The sequence below is a fragment of the Eriocheir sinensis genome, chromosome 36 (genome assembly GCF_024679095.1).
Source record: "Eriocheir sinensis breed Jianghai 21 chromosome 36, ASM2467909v1, whole genome shotgun sequence".
NCBI classification, from domain to species: Eukaryota; Metazoa; Arthropoda; class Malacostraca; order Decapoda; family Varunidae; genus Eriocheir; species Eriocheir sinensis.
Window position 1 is genome coordinate 7,897,490 of NC_066544.1, and position 17,500 is coordinate 7,914,989.

The 17,500-nt window shown below is 42.3% G+C and overlaps 1 protein-coding gene across 1 annotated transcript in view; it reads left to right on the top strand.

Moving 5' to 3' along the window:
• The first annotated feature begins 13,157 nt into the window (after positions 1-13,157).
• LOC127007687 (integumentary mucin C.1-like) overlaps positions 13,158-17,500 on the top strand; it is an 81,599-nt gene continuing 77,256 nt past the window's right edge. Inside the window, exon 1 of the mRNA XM_050878906.1 lies at positions 13,158-14,667. The gene's annotated coding sequence lies outside the window, so the exon portion shown is untranslated. The remainder of the gene's footprint in view (positions 14,668-17,500) is intronic.

Here is a 17,500-nt window from a genome sequence, read left to right on the forward strand (position 1 = left end):
GAGAGAGAGAGAGAGAGAGAGAGAGAGAGAGAGAGAGAGAGAGAGAGAGAGAGAGAGAGAGAGAGAGAGAGAGAGAGAGAGAGAGAGAGAGAGAATAAAAGGAAAGAGAATAAGAAGACGGAGAATAAGGGGAATAGAAGAAGACAAAGAATAAGACGAATAGAATAGAATAATGAGAGAGCATAAAAAAACAGATAACAATGAAGGAGAGAGAGAGAGAGAGAGAGAGAGAGAGAGAGAGAGAGAGAGAGAGAGAGAGAGAGAGAGAGAGAGAGAGAGAGAGAGAGAGAGAGAGAGAGAGAGAGAGAGAGAGAGAGAGAGAGAGAGAGAGAGAGAATAAGAAGACAAAGAAGAAAACAGAAGACAAATAGAAAAAGAGGGAGACAGAATAAGAATAAAAGAGAATAAGAAGATAAAATAATGCGGACAGGGAAAGCAGTGAACAAAGGAAAGAAAACAGACGAATTAGCGGAGAGGAAAAAAAAAACACCAAAAACAAAGAAGACAAAGACGAAGAGGATGAGAAGACGAAAGGAGACAAACAAAAGACATAAACAAACAAGAGGAAGACAAACGGCAATGCATAAAGACAAGGACGAGAAGAAAGAGGAGATGAGAGAACAAGAGAAGACAGACAAACAGAGACAAGAAAGAGAAGAAAGAGAACAAAAGAAAAGATGAACAGTACACAGAAACAAAGAGAACGAAGGCTGAGAGAGAGAGAGAGAGAGAGAGAGAGAGAGAGAGAGAGAGAGAGAGAGAGAGAGAGAGAGAGAGAGAGAGAGAGAGAGAGAGAGAGAGAGAGAGAGAGAGAGAGAGAGAGAGAGAGAGAGAGAGAGAGAAGACAAAAACCACAAGCATAATAAAGTAAGAGAGAAAAAGAAAGATCATGGCGAAGAAAATAAAAAAAATCAATGAAAACAAAAGAAAGATTGGAAGAAGAAGAAGAATAAAAAGAATAAAAAGAACTACATATTACAAAAAAAGAAAAGGGAGACGAGAGGGGAGAGGAGAGAGGGAGAGAGAGAGGGGAAGGAAAAATAAAACCGACATAAAAGCAAAAAAAATAATTGTAAAAGACGGACAGGGAGTAGAGAGATATGGAGAGCGAGGCAAGACAGGGAGGAGGAAGAGGAGGAGGAGGAGGAGGAGGAGGAGGAGGAGGGGGACACCACAATCGGTTCACATCAACACGAGGAACACGCAAGCGACTGACAGACACCGGACAGGAAGGAGAAAAAAGAAAGACAGGGAACAGAAGGACTTAAGAGAGTGAATGAAGCGACTGGACGAAGAGGGGAAGAGGAAGAGGAGGAGGAAGAGAAAGAAGAAGAGGAAGACGAAGAACGAGAATGAGAAGAAAAGGAAGAGAACGAGGAAGGGGGACGAAGAGAGGAAAAGGAAAAGGAAGAGGAGGAGTAAGAGGAAGAGGAGGAAGATGAAAAACAAAAACAAAGGCAAAAGGAAGACAGGAAAAAAAAAAGAGGAGGGGAACGAAGAGACGGAGTAGAAGAAGAAGAAGAAGAAGAAGAAGGAAGAAAAGAAATATAAAGAAGAGGAGGAAGAGAACAGCCAACCACTCATCCAGTCAGCCAGTCACCCAACCAGTCAACCATTCAGTCAGCCAATCAGCAGTCACTCAGCCACTCAGTCAAACATCCAATCAACATCAGCAGGCAAAGTCACAGGTAAGTCTCCCGAGCGTGACAGGTTAATTAGCCTGAGCCGCGACAGGTGCGAGGGAAAAGAGCTCACGTCTCAACAGGTGAATTCAGGCAGAAGTTTAGGCGGCCCAGGTAAGTGCTTCCTTCGCTGAACAGGTGCGTGGGCGGCGGGGTGAGATCAAAGAGCGAGCGAGTGAGTGAGTGAGTGAGTGAGTGAGTGAGTGAGTAAATGAATGAGGCTGAGTGCGATTATCTGTATTTTTTGTGAGTAAGTGAGTGTGTGTGTGTGTGTGTGTGTGTGTGTGTGTGTGTGTGTGTGTGTGTGTGTGTGTGTGTGGTGAGGCGGATAACGCTATCGAACATGCACTTCAGTTAACCTGTTGCGTGCGTGCGTGCGTGTGTGTGCGTGCGTGGGTGGGAGTGTGATTGAGTGAGGGATTAAAACAGATATGTGCGTGCGTGAGTGCGTGGGCGGGTAAGTGAGTTTGGCATTGATTAGAGGGCTTTAACAGGATCTATTGAAGCACACTTGTCACAATTTATGCCTTACACTCACGGGAAACCAGATGAGTGTGTGTGTGTGTGTGTGTGTGTGTGTGTGTGTGTGTGTGTGTGTGTGTGTGTGTGTGTGTGTGTGTGTGTGTAACGATTCACAACACACTTCTAACGCAGTCTCCCCTTATGACAGACCAAACTCATTCTCTTATAATTACATTTCATTTTTTTCTGTTATTCTTTTTATTATATTATTTTCTTATTTTCTCTCTTTTTCACGGCTCACCATTTTTTGTTGCTGTTTTTCTCCTTCTCTCTTCTACCTTTCATCTTCTCTCTAATATATAAGAACTCTACCTAGTCCTTTCCTTTTCTCTCTACTCTGTTCAAGCTCTATCTGTAAAATCTTCCCTTTTCATTCTCTCTCAAGTCTCACCAATTGTTCTCCCTTTCCTTCTACTGCAGCTTAATTTCCCTCCCTCTACCATTCTACAACTCCACCTGTTCACCTTTCCTTCTGTCTCCGAATTTAAACCTCTCCTCAAATTCTCCTTTTCCTCCTACAGCCTTCCTTTCCTTTCCTTTCTAGTATGTTAAAACTCTTCCTATAAATTGTTCACCTTTCCTTCTCTCTACTATTTTCAAATTCTCCTTTCCTTTCTACTGCATCCTTTCTTTTCTTTCCTTTCTCGTATGTTACAACTTTTCCTACCAACTGTTCATCTTTCCTTCCCTCTTTATATGTTCAACTCTGTCTACAAACTCTTCCTATTCCAGTCTCTTCCACGACTAACCAACTGTTCTTTGTCTCCTCCTCCTCCTCCACCTCATTACTTTTACCTTTCCTCTTCTACTATATTCAAACTCGAGCAATTTCTCCTTGTCCAGCCTATGCCTTTACTATAATCACACTACCTTTTTCTCCAACTCTAGCCTACCTTTCCTCTTCTCTATTATTATTCAAACTCTATCTATTTCTCCTTCCCCAAGCTGCCTTTCCTTTTCTCTCTCTCACATGTTCAAACTCTTCCAGGCTCTTCCACGGCTCATCGGCTTTGCATTAACAACGGCGATCCCTTTCCGCGGCGCTTAATAATATGCTAAATCCACAATGCCGGTTTGAAACAGTGCAGACCCATGGCTTACTACGTTACTGTTGTGGTGAATGGACCATGGAAATCTCTCTCTCTCTCTCTCTCTCTCTCTCTCTCTCTCTCTCTCTCTCTCTTCATTGTGCGTTTTTTTTTTTTTTTTTTTACAATGAGGCGACAGCTTAGGGGCGCAAGAAAAGAGGAAACAACAACAATGACAACGCCCCCCCAAAGAAAAACAGCAAATTTCTTGTAAGTTCGTGAATCTGTAACTACTAAAATACTATCATTGTTCATCTCTAGTAAGAGCATAAGTTTCCCTTCATACTGGCAGCACTAGATGACAGAAGGAAAGAAAGGAGAGAGAATAGAAAGAAAAAGATGAAGTATAAAAAAGAGAGGAAAATAAAATATACCGTCTTGTCCTGAACTGAAGGTATGAACAAACGAGAGAACGAGAGAAAGAAAATAAGAAAGATAAGGAGAAAGAGAAAGAATAACCAAAACTGACTTGCCACATGACGACTTAGGAAAGAAAATGAAAAAAGCAGGAAAAAGAGAAGAAAAACTGTAATAAACAAACGGGAGAAAGAAAAAGAAAGATAAACAAAAACTGACTTGGCACATAATGAAAAAATAAACGAAAATAAAAAGAATGAAAAAAAAAGAAAATGAGAAAAAATGCAATGAACAAACAGGAGAAAGAAAGAAAGATAAGGAGAGAAAAAGAAAAAAAGAGAAACAAATATACAAAAACCGACTTGGCACACATGATGACTTCGAGGAAAAAAAAAAACGAAAATAAAGAGAATAAAAAAAGCAAGAAAAAAAAACTGCAATGGCCTTTTTTTTTCTCTTTCATTCAATAGACATTAAGTGTACGTTTATTTATTGTTGCTATTGTTTGTTGTTGCTGAAGGTAGACTGTTAGGAAAACAAGACAAAAAAGGAATATGGAAGAGCAAGAAAATGAAGAAAAAAATTATTGGCGATTTTTTTTCCTTTATTTCAATCGTCATGGAGCATACTTTTTTTTTTATTGTTGTTATTGTTGTTGTTGAAGGTAGACTGATCCCCCTTACGGCATTAATCCCCGAAAGCTAATCGACATAAATCCTCCCTAAGCTTGTTTATGGGAATACGAAGTGACACAGAGGACGTTAATATGTGCGGTGATTTAGAGAACTCGAAAATATAATTAAACATTGTGTGCGAGGGAGTATTAAAAGCCTGCGTGTGTGTGTGTGTGTGTACGTAATCTTGTGCGCTAACGTGTTTCAGCATGTTTGAACGTGTATCAGCAGCCTCCAAAACAGCTGATGAAATGGAGAAAACGAGACGAGAAAAAGAAAGAGACAAAATGAATAAAACACAAAAATACTTACTTAATAATGCAATGCTGTGTTTTAACGAATATTAGAAGCGTAAAATCAGCTTATAAATGAGAGAGAGAGAGAGAGAGAGAGAGAGAGAGAGAGAGAGAGAGAGAGAGAGAGAGAGAGAGAGAGAGAGAGAGAGAGAGAGAGAGAGAGAGAGAGAGAGAGAGAGAGAGAGAGAGAGAGTATAAAGGAGAAAAGATCAAGAGAAACAGGGGAGAAGAGAAAGTTTGTTAAGCTACATTTCCCTTAACGGTGAAGCGATGCATAAAGCTTGTACGTGACTGCAACAAAGGACGAAATTAGACTCTTTAAAGGCAGGAGGAGAAGGAGGAGGAGGAAAAAGATTAAGGGAAGTCAAAGAAAGAGAGTGGGGAGGAGGGAGGAGTGGTTGTAGTGTCAGGAAGAAGAGGAGGAGGAGAATGGAAAAGCAGAAGAAAATAAAGAGTAACAACAACAATTAGGAGACGAAAACTCAGAAAAAATTAACTAACAAGAAAATAAAATATAAAATAAGAGAAGGATAAGGAAGAGGGGGAGAAAGAAGAGGAATTGGGAGAGGAGGGAGAAGAGAAAATAAAAAGAAAAGAGAAGGAAGAGAATATGAGATGGAAGAAGAGAATAACGGAGGAAAAGAAGTGATAGGAGGGATATGGATGAAGGAAAGGAGAGGAGAAAGGAAGAGGAGGGAGAAGTGAATAGAAGAGGAGAGGAGGAGGAGGAAAAGGTAGAGATTAACAAAGGAAAAGAAGTGAGGAGGCAGATGGACGAAGGGAATGAGAGAAGAGAGAGGAAGAGGAAGAGGAGGAGAAAAAAGGAAGAGAATGACGGAGGAAAAAATGAGAGGAGGCAGAGGGACGAAGAGAAAGGCGACGAAAGAGAGGAAGAGGAAGGAAAGAGAGAGACGGAGAAGTGGACCTTAATGGAGTCTCACTGAGCGGGTCTTGAAGTTAAACAGTGAAGTAGCCAGCGATGAAAGGGGCTCAAGGTCATGAAGAGGTACTCAGGTGGAGGGGCAGGTGAGGGGCTGGGTGTGAGGTGACCTGGAGGAGGGAGGAAAGGGGAGGAGGGGGGAGAAGAGAAGTAGGGAAGTAGGTGAATGAAAGAAAGTAGGAGGAGGAAGAAGCATACCAGTAGGAAGTAGTAGTAGTAGTAGTAGTAGTAGTAGTAGTAGTAGTAGTAGTAGTAGGAAGGAGGAAGAGGAGGAGGAAGATAAGAATGAGGATGCTGATGGTGAGGAAGAGATGGAGGACTAGGAGGAAAAGGAAGAGAAAGAGAAGCAGGATGAGGATGAAGAGGAGGAGGAGGAGGAAACCATGAGTGTAATAGTGTGAGTAGATAGATAGACAGACAGACAGACAGATAGATAGATAGATAGATAGAGGGAGAGAGAGAAAGAAAGTAAATGAAAGAGGAGAGTAAGCGGAGTGTGAATGAAGAGAACAATTTAGAGGAGGAAGAGGAGGAACAAGAGGAAGAAAATAAGCAACTGGGAGAGGAGGGGAGAGTGACAGATGAAGAAAAAACAGAAAGAAAGAAGTAAATGCAATATAGAAGAAAATAAAGGGAAAGAAAGTGGAGATGAAAGCAACGATACTGGGAGGGGAGGGGAGAGAGGGGGAGGGAGGGGAGAGAGGGGGAGGGAGGGGAGTGGAAGGGGAAGGAGTAGAGGAATGGGAGAGTGAATTCAAATGCCTCCTCCTCTTCCACCTTCTCTCTCTCTTTCTCCCTCCTTTTCTTCCTCCCTCTCTCCCTCTCTCCTCCTCCCCCTGTCAAGAGCATATTCAGACAGTTAAGGAAAATGGAGAGTTTGTGTGGAGAGTCATCAAAAACAGCACATCAGAGGAGGAGGAGGAGGAGGAGGAGGAAGAGGAAGAGGAGGTGGAGGAAGAAGGAGATGAATGGCGAGTTTCTTAAGCCCTTTTTTCGCTTCCTTTTGTAACAGTACCGATTTTCAACAAGGCTTCCTCCTCCTCCTCCTCCTCCTCCTCTTCCTCCTCCTCCTCCTTCTGAGTTGTAGCCATTGTCAAATACAGATGGACGAAAATGAACGAAGGGAAGGAGAGGAGGAAAAGGAAGAAAGGAAGAGAGACAGGAAAAGGAGAGAAGAAGAGGAAGAGGAGGGAGAAGTGAACGAAGGAGAGGGAAGTGAATAACGGAGGGAAAGAAGCAGGAGAAGGCAACTGGACAAAGGGGAAGGAGAGGAAGAAAAGGAGGAGAGAGAGAGAGGAAGAAGAGGAAGAGACTGAGAGGAAAGGAGAGAAAAGGAGACAGAGAGAGGTAGAAAAGAGAGACGAGAGATGCAGATGAGAAAGTTGGATATTAGAATAGTACGTGAGGATAAAAGGGAGGCAGAGACAAGAAGATAAACGATAAAGAAAGGGAAAGAAATGGAAACGTAGAGAGATTAAAATATACAAAAAGAAAAAATACATAAAACAAATAAAGAAAAGGGAATAAACGCGTTGTGAAGGATAAAGGAGGAAAGAGAAAAATGAAGCAATATTGAAAGAAGAACAGATACAAACATAGCGCAGAAGAACAAGAAGGAGAAGAAGAAGAAGAAAAAGGAGAAAACGAAAAAAGAGAAGACAAAAAAGAAAAAAAAGACAAGAATATATAGAAACAAACAAAAAAATATAAAACACAACTGATGGACATTAAACCACAGCAACACACAAAAAAAGTAAAGAAAATAATAAAAATACACAAAAAAAGAAGAAAAAGGTTAATATGAAGATCAGACAACAATGACAGACAGACGGACAGAAAAAGAGACGGATGTAAACAAATTAGGAGAAAGATGAACACAAAATACAGGGAAAAGAAAGAAGAAAAGATAACGGATTGACAGACAGACGGACAGACTAATTTAAAGGAGTGACAGAAAGATAGACACCCGATGCAGAGGAATGGACATAGAAAAAAAGTAAAAAAAAAAAGAAAGAAAAGATAATAAAATGAAGATAATTGTGGAAATTGAAATAAAATGGAAGGAGAGAGAGAGAGAGAGAGAGAGAGAGAGAGAGAGAGAGAGAGAGAGAGAATACGAAGAAACAAGACTTAAATAAAAAGGAACTTGGGAAACTGGAACACACAAACAAACACACAAATAGGAAGAAAGTCAGAGAATAAACGAAGAAGAAAGAAAAAGAAGGAGAAAACAAACACAGGATGAGAAACAGTAAAGAGAGAAAGAAAAAATAAGAGAAAAGGAAAGAAAGAAGGAAAACACAACGAGGAAATTTCTGAAACTGTAAAAAGAAAATAAAAGAGAAAATGGATTAAGGAAATGCAGAAAATATGAACAAGAAAAATAAAGAAAAAGGAAATAGGAAAAGAAAATGGGAGAGGAAAGAGGAGAGGAAAGAAAGAAAGAAAACACGAGGAAATTTCTGAAACTGTAAAAAGAAAAAGAAAAAAACTGGACCAAGGAAATGCAGAAACGGTAATCAAGAAAAAAATAAAGAAAACGGAAAAGGGGAAAGGAAAAGAAAATGGGAGACTAAAAATGCAAGAAAAAAAAATACTAGACATTTAAGAGGTCGTGAAGAAGGCTCCTCCTCCTCCTCCTCCTCCTCCTCTTTCTCCCTTACAACAGCGCCCCTCCTTCCCCCCAAAAGTCCCTCCCTCTCTCATTCTCTGTATCTTTTTCTTCTTCTTCCTCCTCCTCCTCCTCCTTCTCCTCCTCTTTCTCCCTTACAACAGACAACAGCGCCCCTCCTCCCCCCAAAAGTTCCTTCCTCTCTCATTCTCTGTATCTTTTTCTTCTTCCTCCACCTTCTCTTTCTCCTCTTCCTCCTCCTTCTCCTTCTCTTTCTCCCTTACAACAACGCTCCCTCCTCCCCCCAAAAAGTCCCTTCCTCTCTCATTCTGTTTCTTCTTCTTCCTCCTCCTCCTCCTTCTCCTCCTCCTCCTCTTCTTCCCCCCTCAATCTCTCTTCCTTATTGCATTTTTCCTATCGCCCCCTTCCTGCCTCCTCCTCCTCCTCCTCCTCCTCCTCCTCCTCCTCCTCCTTAGGCAGATCCCAGAAGCCTCTCCTTTGCTTGCGTTTACCCTAAGGAGATGCGCCTTATTATGAGAGAGAGAGAGAGAGAGAGAGAGAGAGAGAGAGAATCATAGGCCTACCTTCTTAAGCTGACCTCAACGTATATGGAAATAGAATAAATCTCTCTCTCTCTCTCTCTCTCTCTCTCTCTCTCTCTCTCTCAAGGCCTCAAAGATCAGTGACTTGCGAGAGTGAGGTAACGGAGTCTTCCAATTGTGTCTTTCTATTCCCTTCCCTTCCCTTCCCTTCCCTTCCCTTCCCTTCCCTTTATTCTTCTTCCTCCTCTCATACCAGCTGACCTTCCTCCTCCTCCACTCTTCTTCCTCTTCTTCCTTGTCTTCGTCCACCTCTTTCCTCCTCTTCTTTCTTTTCTCTTTACTCTTTTGCCTCTTCGTCTAATTATCTTTCTTCCTCTATTCCCTTTCGTCCCTTTCTTCTTCTTCTTTTTCTCATTCTAGCTAGACTTCCTCCTCCATCCCCTCTTCTTCTTCTTCTTCTTCCTCCTCCTCCTTCTCCCAATTATTCTCTTTCTTCTCTTTCTTCTGCTCTCAAAAAAAAATTCCTTCTCCTATTTCTTATTCTTCCCAATTTCTTCTTTCTCTCTCTCTCTCTCTCTCTCTCTCTCTCTCTCTCTCTCTCTCTCTCTCTCTCTCTCTCTCTCTCTCTCTCTCTCTCTCTCTCTCCTCCTCCTCCCACTCTTCTTCCTTTTCCTCCTCTTCTTTCTTCTCTTTTTTTCCTTTCAATAATTTTCTTTCTTCTTTAATTTCCTTTTCTTTCCTTTTTCTTCTTCCTCCTCCCACTCTTCTTCCTCTTCCTTCTACTTCCTTTCTCCTCTTCCTTTTCCTCTTCCTCTTATTCCCTTTCTTCCTCTTCCTCTTATTCCCTTTCTTCCTCTTCCTCTCATGTCCACTGGTCTTTCTCTTCCTCTACTTTATATTGTTTTTCTTCCTCTTTATTCATCTCTCTTAATTCTCTTCCTTCTCCATCATTATCTCTTTTTTTTCCTTTTTTATATTTCCTTTCTTCCTCTTCTTCCTCTTTTCTTCCTTCTTCTCTTAATTATCCTCTTTCTTCTCTCCTTCTTCTCTTCCTCCTCCTAATAATTTTCTTCCTCTTCCCTTTTCCTCTCTTCCTTCCTCTTCTTCCTCCATCCTCCCTTCTTCCTTCTTCTCTTAATTATCCTCTTTCTTCTCTCCTTCTTCTCTTCCTCCTCCGAATAATTTTCTTCCTCTTCCTCTTCCTTCCTCTTCTTCCTCCATCCTCTCTTCTTCCTCCTCCTCTTAATTATCCTCTTTCTTCTCTTCCTCCTTCAAATAATTTTCTCCCTTTTCCTTTTCCCTTTTCCTCTCTTCCTTCCTCTTCTTCCTCTCATATCTACTGACCTTTCTCCTCCACCCACCTCTTCTTCTTCCTCCACCCAATTATTCCCTTCTTCTTTCTCCTCCCTTTCCTCCTCTCTTACCCACTGGCTATTCTCCTCCATCCACTCCTCCTCTTCCACCCAATTATTTTCCTCCTCTTCTTCCTCCATCCAATTATTTTTCCTCCCTCCTTCTTCTACAGACCATATGAACCTTTCCCTCCTCCTCCTCCTCATTGCTTTTCTTCCCCCTTTCTTCCATTCACGGCCTCTTGTCTTCCTCTTCTTCCTCCTCATCTTCTTGTTCTTCCTCCTCCTCCTTTTCCATTCATTCATATTTCTCTCTCCACTGACCTTCATCTTCCTCTTCTTCTTCTTCTTCCTCCTCCTCCTCCTCCTCCTCCTCCTCCTCCTCCTCCTTTTTCTTCTTTAGACATTCCTCCATCCACCTCATTTGCTGTGTCCATCTTCCTCCTCTTCCACTTAATTTCCAGCTTCTTCTTCCACTCTCTCCGCTATTTCTCTTCCATTTTATTTACTCAGTTTCTCTTCTCCTCTTTCGCTTCCTCTAATATTTCTCTTCCACCTTATTTACTCACGATTTCTCTTCCTCCTCCTCCTCCTTCTCCTCCACTTATTCAGCCTCTCCCACCCCTTGCGCCTTCTTCTTCTTCTTCTTCTTTTTTCTTCTTCTTTTCTTCCATCTTCTCTTACTTCTATCTTACTCTTTTATTTTGTTCATTTGCTTCTTTTTCCTTCCCTTCATTCTCCATTCCTCATTTTCTTTGCCTATCTTCCCCTTCTTCTTCTTCTCCCTTCCTCATTTATTATACATTCCTCTTCTCTTCTTCTTCGTTTCTCATCTTCTTCCTCCACCTCCTCCTCCACTTAAAATCGAATAACTCTCACCATTCCCTCCTCCTCCTCCTCCTCCTCCTCCTCGTCACAGTGGATTATTCAAGTGGAACACGGTGACAAATTTAATTAATTACAGAAACTCTCTGTCTGTCTGTCTGTCTGTCTGTCTGTCTGTTTTTCTGTCTGTCTGTCTGTCTTTGTCTGTGTGCAAATGCCTGTCTGTCTGTCTGTCTCTCTGTCTGTCTGTCTGTCTGTCTGTCTGTCTTTGTCTGTGTGCAAATGCCTGTCTGTCTGTCTGTCTGTCTATGTCTGTGTGCAAATGCCTGTCTGTCTCTGCAAATGTGTGTATGTGTGTTTGTATATTTGCTTGCCTCTCTGCCTGTCTGTCTGTCTGTATGTATGTATGTGTTTGAGTGTATGTATGTATGTATACATGTATGTATGTGTGTATGTATGTATGTATGTATGTATGTATGTATGTATTATGTGTGTGTATGCGTGTCGGTGTTTGTCTGTTGTCTGTTTGTGCGTTTGTCTGTCTGTCGAATAAGAATATCTGTATGTTTATAAGAATATGTAGGTATGTATATACGTATGTATGTATGGATGAATGTGTGTATGTATGTATGTATGTGTGTATGTATGTGTGTATGTATGTATGTGTGTATGTATGTATGTGTGTATGTATGTATGTGTGTATGTATGTGTGTATGCAGTGAGTGAATGTCGAACTGTCAATCAGCCCGCATCTCTCTCTCTCTCTCTCTCTCTCTCTCTCTCTCTCTCTCTCTCTCTCTCTCTCTCTCTCTCTCTCTCTCTCTCTCTCTCTCTCTCTCTCTCTCTCTGCGCTTCCCCCACCATTAATAACAAGCCATTAATAAACGTTGTTTGTGAAGCCCTGTGTGTGTGTGCATGATCCACGCACGCACGCACGCACGCACGCGCGCGCGCACACACACACACACACACACACACACACACACACACATACACTCACCCAAACGAAATCAGAACATCAGAGGGCAGCGGTGTGTGTGTGTGTGTGTGTGTGTGCTAGACAAACACGAATGTTCCGAGTTCATCGTCAAGAACACAGGTGCAAGATCTCTCTCTCTCTCTCTCTCTCTCTCTCTCTCTCTCTCTCTCTCTCTCTCTCTCTCTCTCTCTCTCTCTCTCTCTCTCTCTCTCTCTCTCTCTCTCTCTCTCTCTCTCTCTTCGTCACTAGAAACAAAAGACGACCCAGATAGGAAAGGAAAAAAACATATGAGAGAGAGAGAGAGAGAGAATGATGGAGGAAGAAATTGTATATTGAGAGGAAGAGATTGTAGAGGAGGATTAGGAAGGAAGGAAGGAAGGAAGGAAGAAAGAAAGAAAGAAAGAAAGAAAGAAAGAAAGAAAGAAAGAAAGGAAGGAAAGAAGAAGAAAAATTAGGTAGGAATGAATAGACAGAAAAAAAATAATGAAGAAAAGAAAAGGTATAGAAAGACAAGAAAGAGGGAACGAAGGCAGGAAGAAAGGAGGGAACGGAGAAAGGAAGAGGAAGGAGGAATGGAAGGAAGAAAGGAAGGTTAGAAATGAAAGATGGTAAGAGTTAAAAGGAAGGAAGATGTTAAATAAAAAAAATATAAAGAGGAGAAAAAGAGGAAGAGAATGAAAAGGAAGAAGAGACAGTCGAAGATGATGAGTCAAGGAAGAGGAAAAGAAGAGGAGGACTGTCCAAGAAGATCTACCGAAGAGGAGGAGGAGGAGGAGGAGGAGGAGACAGTAGGCGCCAGAAGGTAAAGATGTAGAATGAAAAAGACAAGGAGGAGGAGGAGGAGGAGGGAGTAGCAGCAGGAAGAACAGGAGAAACTAGACAGAAGAAGAAGAAGAAGAAGAAGAAGAAGAAGAAGAAGAAGAAGAAGAAGAAGAAAGAAAAAGAAAAGGAAGAAGAAGAAGAAAACTCAAGATAGAAAAACAAAAAAACAAAATCAAACAAAAAACGAAGAAACAGGAAGTAAAACAACGCTAAGAAAAAGACTCAAAACAAGAACAAGAGAATGAAGAACAGGAAATAAAACGAGAAGAAGAAGAACAAGAAGAAGAAGAAGAAGAGGAGGATATGCGGGGAAGGTGAGATAAGGGGGTGACAGATGGGAAGGAAGAACGGAGGAGGAGGAGGAGAAGGAGGGAGTAGAAGAAAAGGAGGGGGAAGAAGGAAAAGAAGAAGAACAAGAAGAGGAAGTGGAGGAAGAAACGGGGGAAGGAAAAGGAAGTGGAGGAAGGAAGGGTGAAGGAGGAGGGGAGATGGAACAAGGAGGGAAGAAGAAGAAGAAGAAGAAGAGGAGGAGCTGAAGAACGAAGAGGGGGAAGAAGAAGGGGGCAAGGGGGGCGGAGGGGGGTAGGAACGTGACCCTGACCACTATATAAGATGGAGAGAGAGTCTGTCGCGGCCATTTGTCAGGAGGAGAAGAACACAGCCTCGCGCGCCCCTCCCAAGCCTGTGTACCCTGTCGACCCCTGCCACACCCCTGCCCCCTACCCAGACCCCCGTGCAGTCCCCACCCCCTTCAGGATAACCCCAACACCCTATAATTCCTTTTCATGACACTGCAACGGTTTTAATCCTCTTATATATAGAATCACATCCTTTATACTCCTTTCCTTGAACCTCTAGACTTCTTAATCCTCTCTTCTGACAGTATCTAACCCCTTTACTAATTCTTAATCCTCTGTTTGTCATATCTCTCTTCTTCTCACAGTATCTAATCCCTTTTTTACCCTTCCTGATTCTCTGTTTCTCTTATCTCTCTTCTTCTGACAGTATCTAACCCCTTTACTAATTCTTAATCCTCTGTTTCTCATATCTCTCCTTTTCTCACAGTATCTAATCCCCTTTTCCCCTTCCTGATTCTCTGTTTCTCTCATATCTCCTCTTCTGACAGTATCTAACCCCTTTACTAATTCTTAATCCTCTGTTTCTCATATCTCTCCTTTTCTCACAGTATCTAATCCCCTTTTCCCCTTTCTGATTCTCTGTTTCTCGCATATCTCCTCTTCTGACAGTATCTAACCCCTTTATCCTCTTCGTGAGCCCCCTGAACTCCTATTCCTCTTGATCCTTTTCTCCTGCCTGACACTATCGCATCCTTTATCCACTCCCCGAAGTCCCATTCCTTGACTCCCTTTCCTCAGCTTCATTTGTTACCTTCCTGCCATCTATTCCGTCCTCGTGACATCCATTACCTGCTCGACCTCTCCCTCAAGCCCGATTTTTTTATCTTCCCTCAGCATCCCTAGTTACATTGCCAGACACCTTCCCCATTCCAATAATCCCCTTCCTGAACCCCAATTCCTTGATCCTCTTTACCTTACTCAGCATTTACCCCTTTACATCCCTTTTAAACATCTTTCAAAATCTTTATTCTCCTCTCATCTCCTTCCCTCAGCATCCTTCATCTCCCTTCCTAAGCATCCTCTGCATTCTCTGTTAACACTGTCACACCATTCACTCTCCCCCCTGAACCTCTATTCCCCTGATCCTATATCCCAGCATCCCTTATCTCGTATCCCATATCCCCTACGACCTTAACAGCGCATCTTCTACCTCTTTCTTTCTCCCTCCCCTTTACTCCCCTTTCGTCCCTCCCTTTCCTCCGTTCGTGTGACTTCCCTTCGTTTTATTTTGCTCGGTTAGTGTTTTTCCTCCGCCTCCTCCTCCACCTCGTCACTCCTCCTTCTCCCCCCCACCGCGTCCACGTCTTTCCACATCCACCTCGCCGTCCACTTCATTCAGGTAAGATGTTTGGCTGTGTTTTATGGTTATTAGTGTTGATGTTTGTGTTTTTTTGTGTGTTTACTGTTTTTTTTTTTTGTTATTTGGTGTTGCTTTTGTTGTTGTGTTTATTTTTCTTTACTTTCTTTTTTGTGGGGCTTGTTATTTTTTTCTTTTTTTTTGTCGGTTTGTCTTCTTTCCGTTTCTTCATTGACTTTTTTTTTTTCCATCATCTTATTTTTTCTTATTTTTCTCCTCCGGTTATAATATTTGTGATTTTTCTGCTCCTTTTCTTAATTTTTCCCGCCCTTTTCTTTTCCTCTTCTTCTTCACTTTCTTCTTCTTCTTCTTCTTCTTCTTCTTCTTCTTCTTCTTCTTCTTCTTCTTCACTTTACTCCTCCTCTTCCTCCTCCTCCTCTTTAATCCTTTTTCTTCTCCAAGTTTTCCTCTTTTTCCTCTTTCTTTCTGTCCCTTCTTGCGGCAGGTGTGAGTAAAAAGTAAGGTGTGTGTGTGTGTGTGTGTGTGTGTGTGTGTGTGTGTGTGTGTGTGTGTGTGTGTTATTAAAGGGAATAGATCAAGAGCGGTTCCTTTTGGCTCACGGCATCCCTTCCTTCCTCTTCTTCCTTTTCTTCTTCCTCTTCTTCCTTCCCTCTCTTCCTCTCTCTCTTCATTCCTCTTTCTCTTTCTCCCTCCTTGACTTGCATCTTCCATTTCTCCATCGTCTTTCCTCTCCCTCGTTTCCTTTTCCTCTTCCTCTTCTTCTTCTTCTTCTTCCTCCTCCTCCTCCTCCTCTGCGGCGGAGTCACCTCTTTCCCACGGTCGAAAGTAGGGCAATGGCTTAGGGGAGGAGGAGGAGGAGGAGGAGAGGAGGAGGAGGAGGAGGAGGAGGAGGAGAATAGGGAGATAGAGGTATGGAAGAGGGAGATGAAAGGATATAGAAGAGAAGAGGGAAGAAAAATAAAAAGAAAAAAGAGAAAAGGTGAAGTGGAGAAGAAGATGAAAGAAAAAGATGAAAAGAGAAAAAGGAAGAGGAACAGAAAAGTGAAAAAGAAAAAGAAGAAAAAGAAGAACGACCAAAGGAGAGAGAAAACAAAGTGAGTGAGAACGAAAAGAAAATAAGGAGAAGAAGAAAATAAAGAAAAGTAAACTGAAGGAATAGAGGAAGAGAGGAATGTGAGAAAGTGAGTGGAGAGGAAGAAGAGGAAGAAGAGGAGGAGGATAGAGATGAAAGGAAGAGAGGGAAAAGTAATTAAGAAGCGGAGAGGAAGGGAAGCAGGAAAGAGGTGAGAGAGATAAAGAAGAACAAGAGGATAAAGATGAAAGGAAGATGGAAGAAAGAAGAGGAAGTGAGACGAGAGAGAGATAAGAAAGAAGAGGAAGAAGCGGAGGGAATGGAGCAAGTACTTGAGGAGGAGAGAAGAGGAGAAGAGGAGGGAAGAGGAAGAAGGAAGCAAAGCAAGACGTAGGGGAGAGAGAGAGAAGAGGAAGAGGAGGAATTGAGAAGAGGAGAGGAAGGAAGGCATAAGAGGTGAGAGAGGGAGAAGTGGAGGGCTGGGAGGAAATGAAGACCGGAGGAGGAGGAAGAGGAGGAGGAGGAGGAGGAGGAGGAGGGGGGAGGGGACGGTGTTCATTTATATTTTTGAATTCAAAGAAAAGCTTAAACTCACCTCTTGAGACACACACACACACACACACACACACACACACACACACACACACACACACACACACACACACACACACACGACTTAATCTTTTCCACTCGGGTGAATATTTTTTCCTTGCATACCCCCTCTCTACCCCCCCTCTCTCTCTCTCTCTCTCTCTCTCTCTCTCTCTCTCTCTCTCTCTCTCTCTCTCTCTCTCTCTCTCTCTCTCTCTCTCTCTCTCTCTCTCTCTCTCTCTCTCTCTCTCTCTCTCTCTCTCTCTCTCTCTCTCTCTCTCTCTCTCTCTCTCTCTCTCTCTCTCTCTCTCTCTTTCTGTGTGTGTGTGTGTGTGTGTGTGTGTGTGTGTGTGTGTGTGTGTTTACCTAGTGACTGGTGGGCATGACTGGTCGACTGTCAACAAAAGATCCGGGCCAGATATCTCCCTTTTCCCTCCTCCTCCTCTTCCTCCTCTTCTTCCTCCTCCTCCTCCTCTTCAGACTCTTCCTCATACTCCTTTTCTCCCTTCGTCCCCATTTTCTTTCTCTTTATCTATCTTGTCTGCTTTTATTTTTACCGTTTTCTTTTTTCTCTTCTTCCTTCTTCTTCCTCCTCCTCCTCCTCCTCCTCAGACTCTTCCTTATATACTTCTTTTCTTCCTTCGTTCTCTTCTTCTCTCTTTCTTCGGCTCATTTTCTTTTATTATCACTTTCTTTTCTTCTTTCTCTTCTTCCTTCTCCTTTTCCACCTGTTGCTCCACTTCCTCCTTCTTTTGTTCCGTCTTTTGTTCCTTCTCTCTCTCTCTCTCTCTCTCTCTCTCTCTCTCTCTCTCTCTCTCTCTCTCTCTCTCTCTCTCTCTCTCTCTCTCTCTCTCTCTCTCTCTCTCTCTCTCTCTCTCTCTCTCTCTCTCTCTCTCTCTCTCTCTCTCTCTCTCTCTCTCTCTCTCTCTCTCTCTCTCTCTCTTTTCCCATTACTTTTTCTTGCGTATTTTCCTCTCATGCTTTCCTTTCTCTCTTCTTTTAATTGCTTTTTTCTTCAGTCTTTCTCTCACTCCTTTTCTTCCTTTCCTCCAAGCTTTCTTTTTCCGTCCTTCTTTCTCTCTCTTGTCTTCCTTATTTCCTTCTTCCTTCTTCTGGCGTTATCATTTTTTCTCTGTTCCAATTTCTCTTTTATTCGTGGGTTTCTTTTCAAAATTTCTAACATATCCAAAA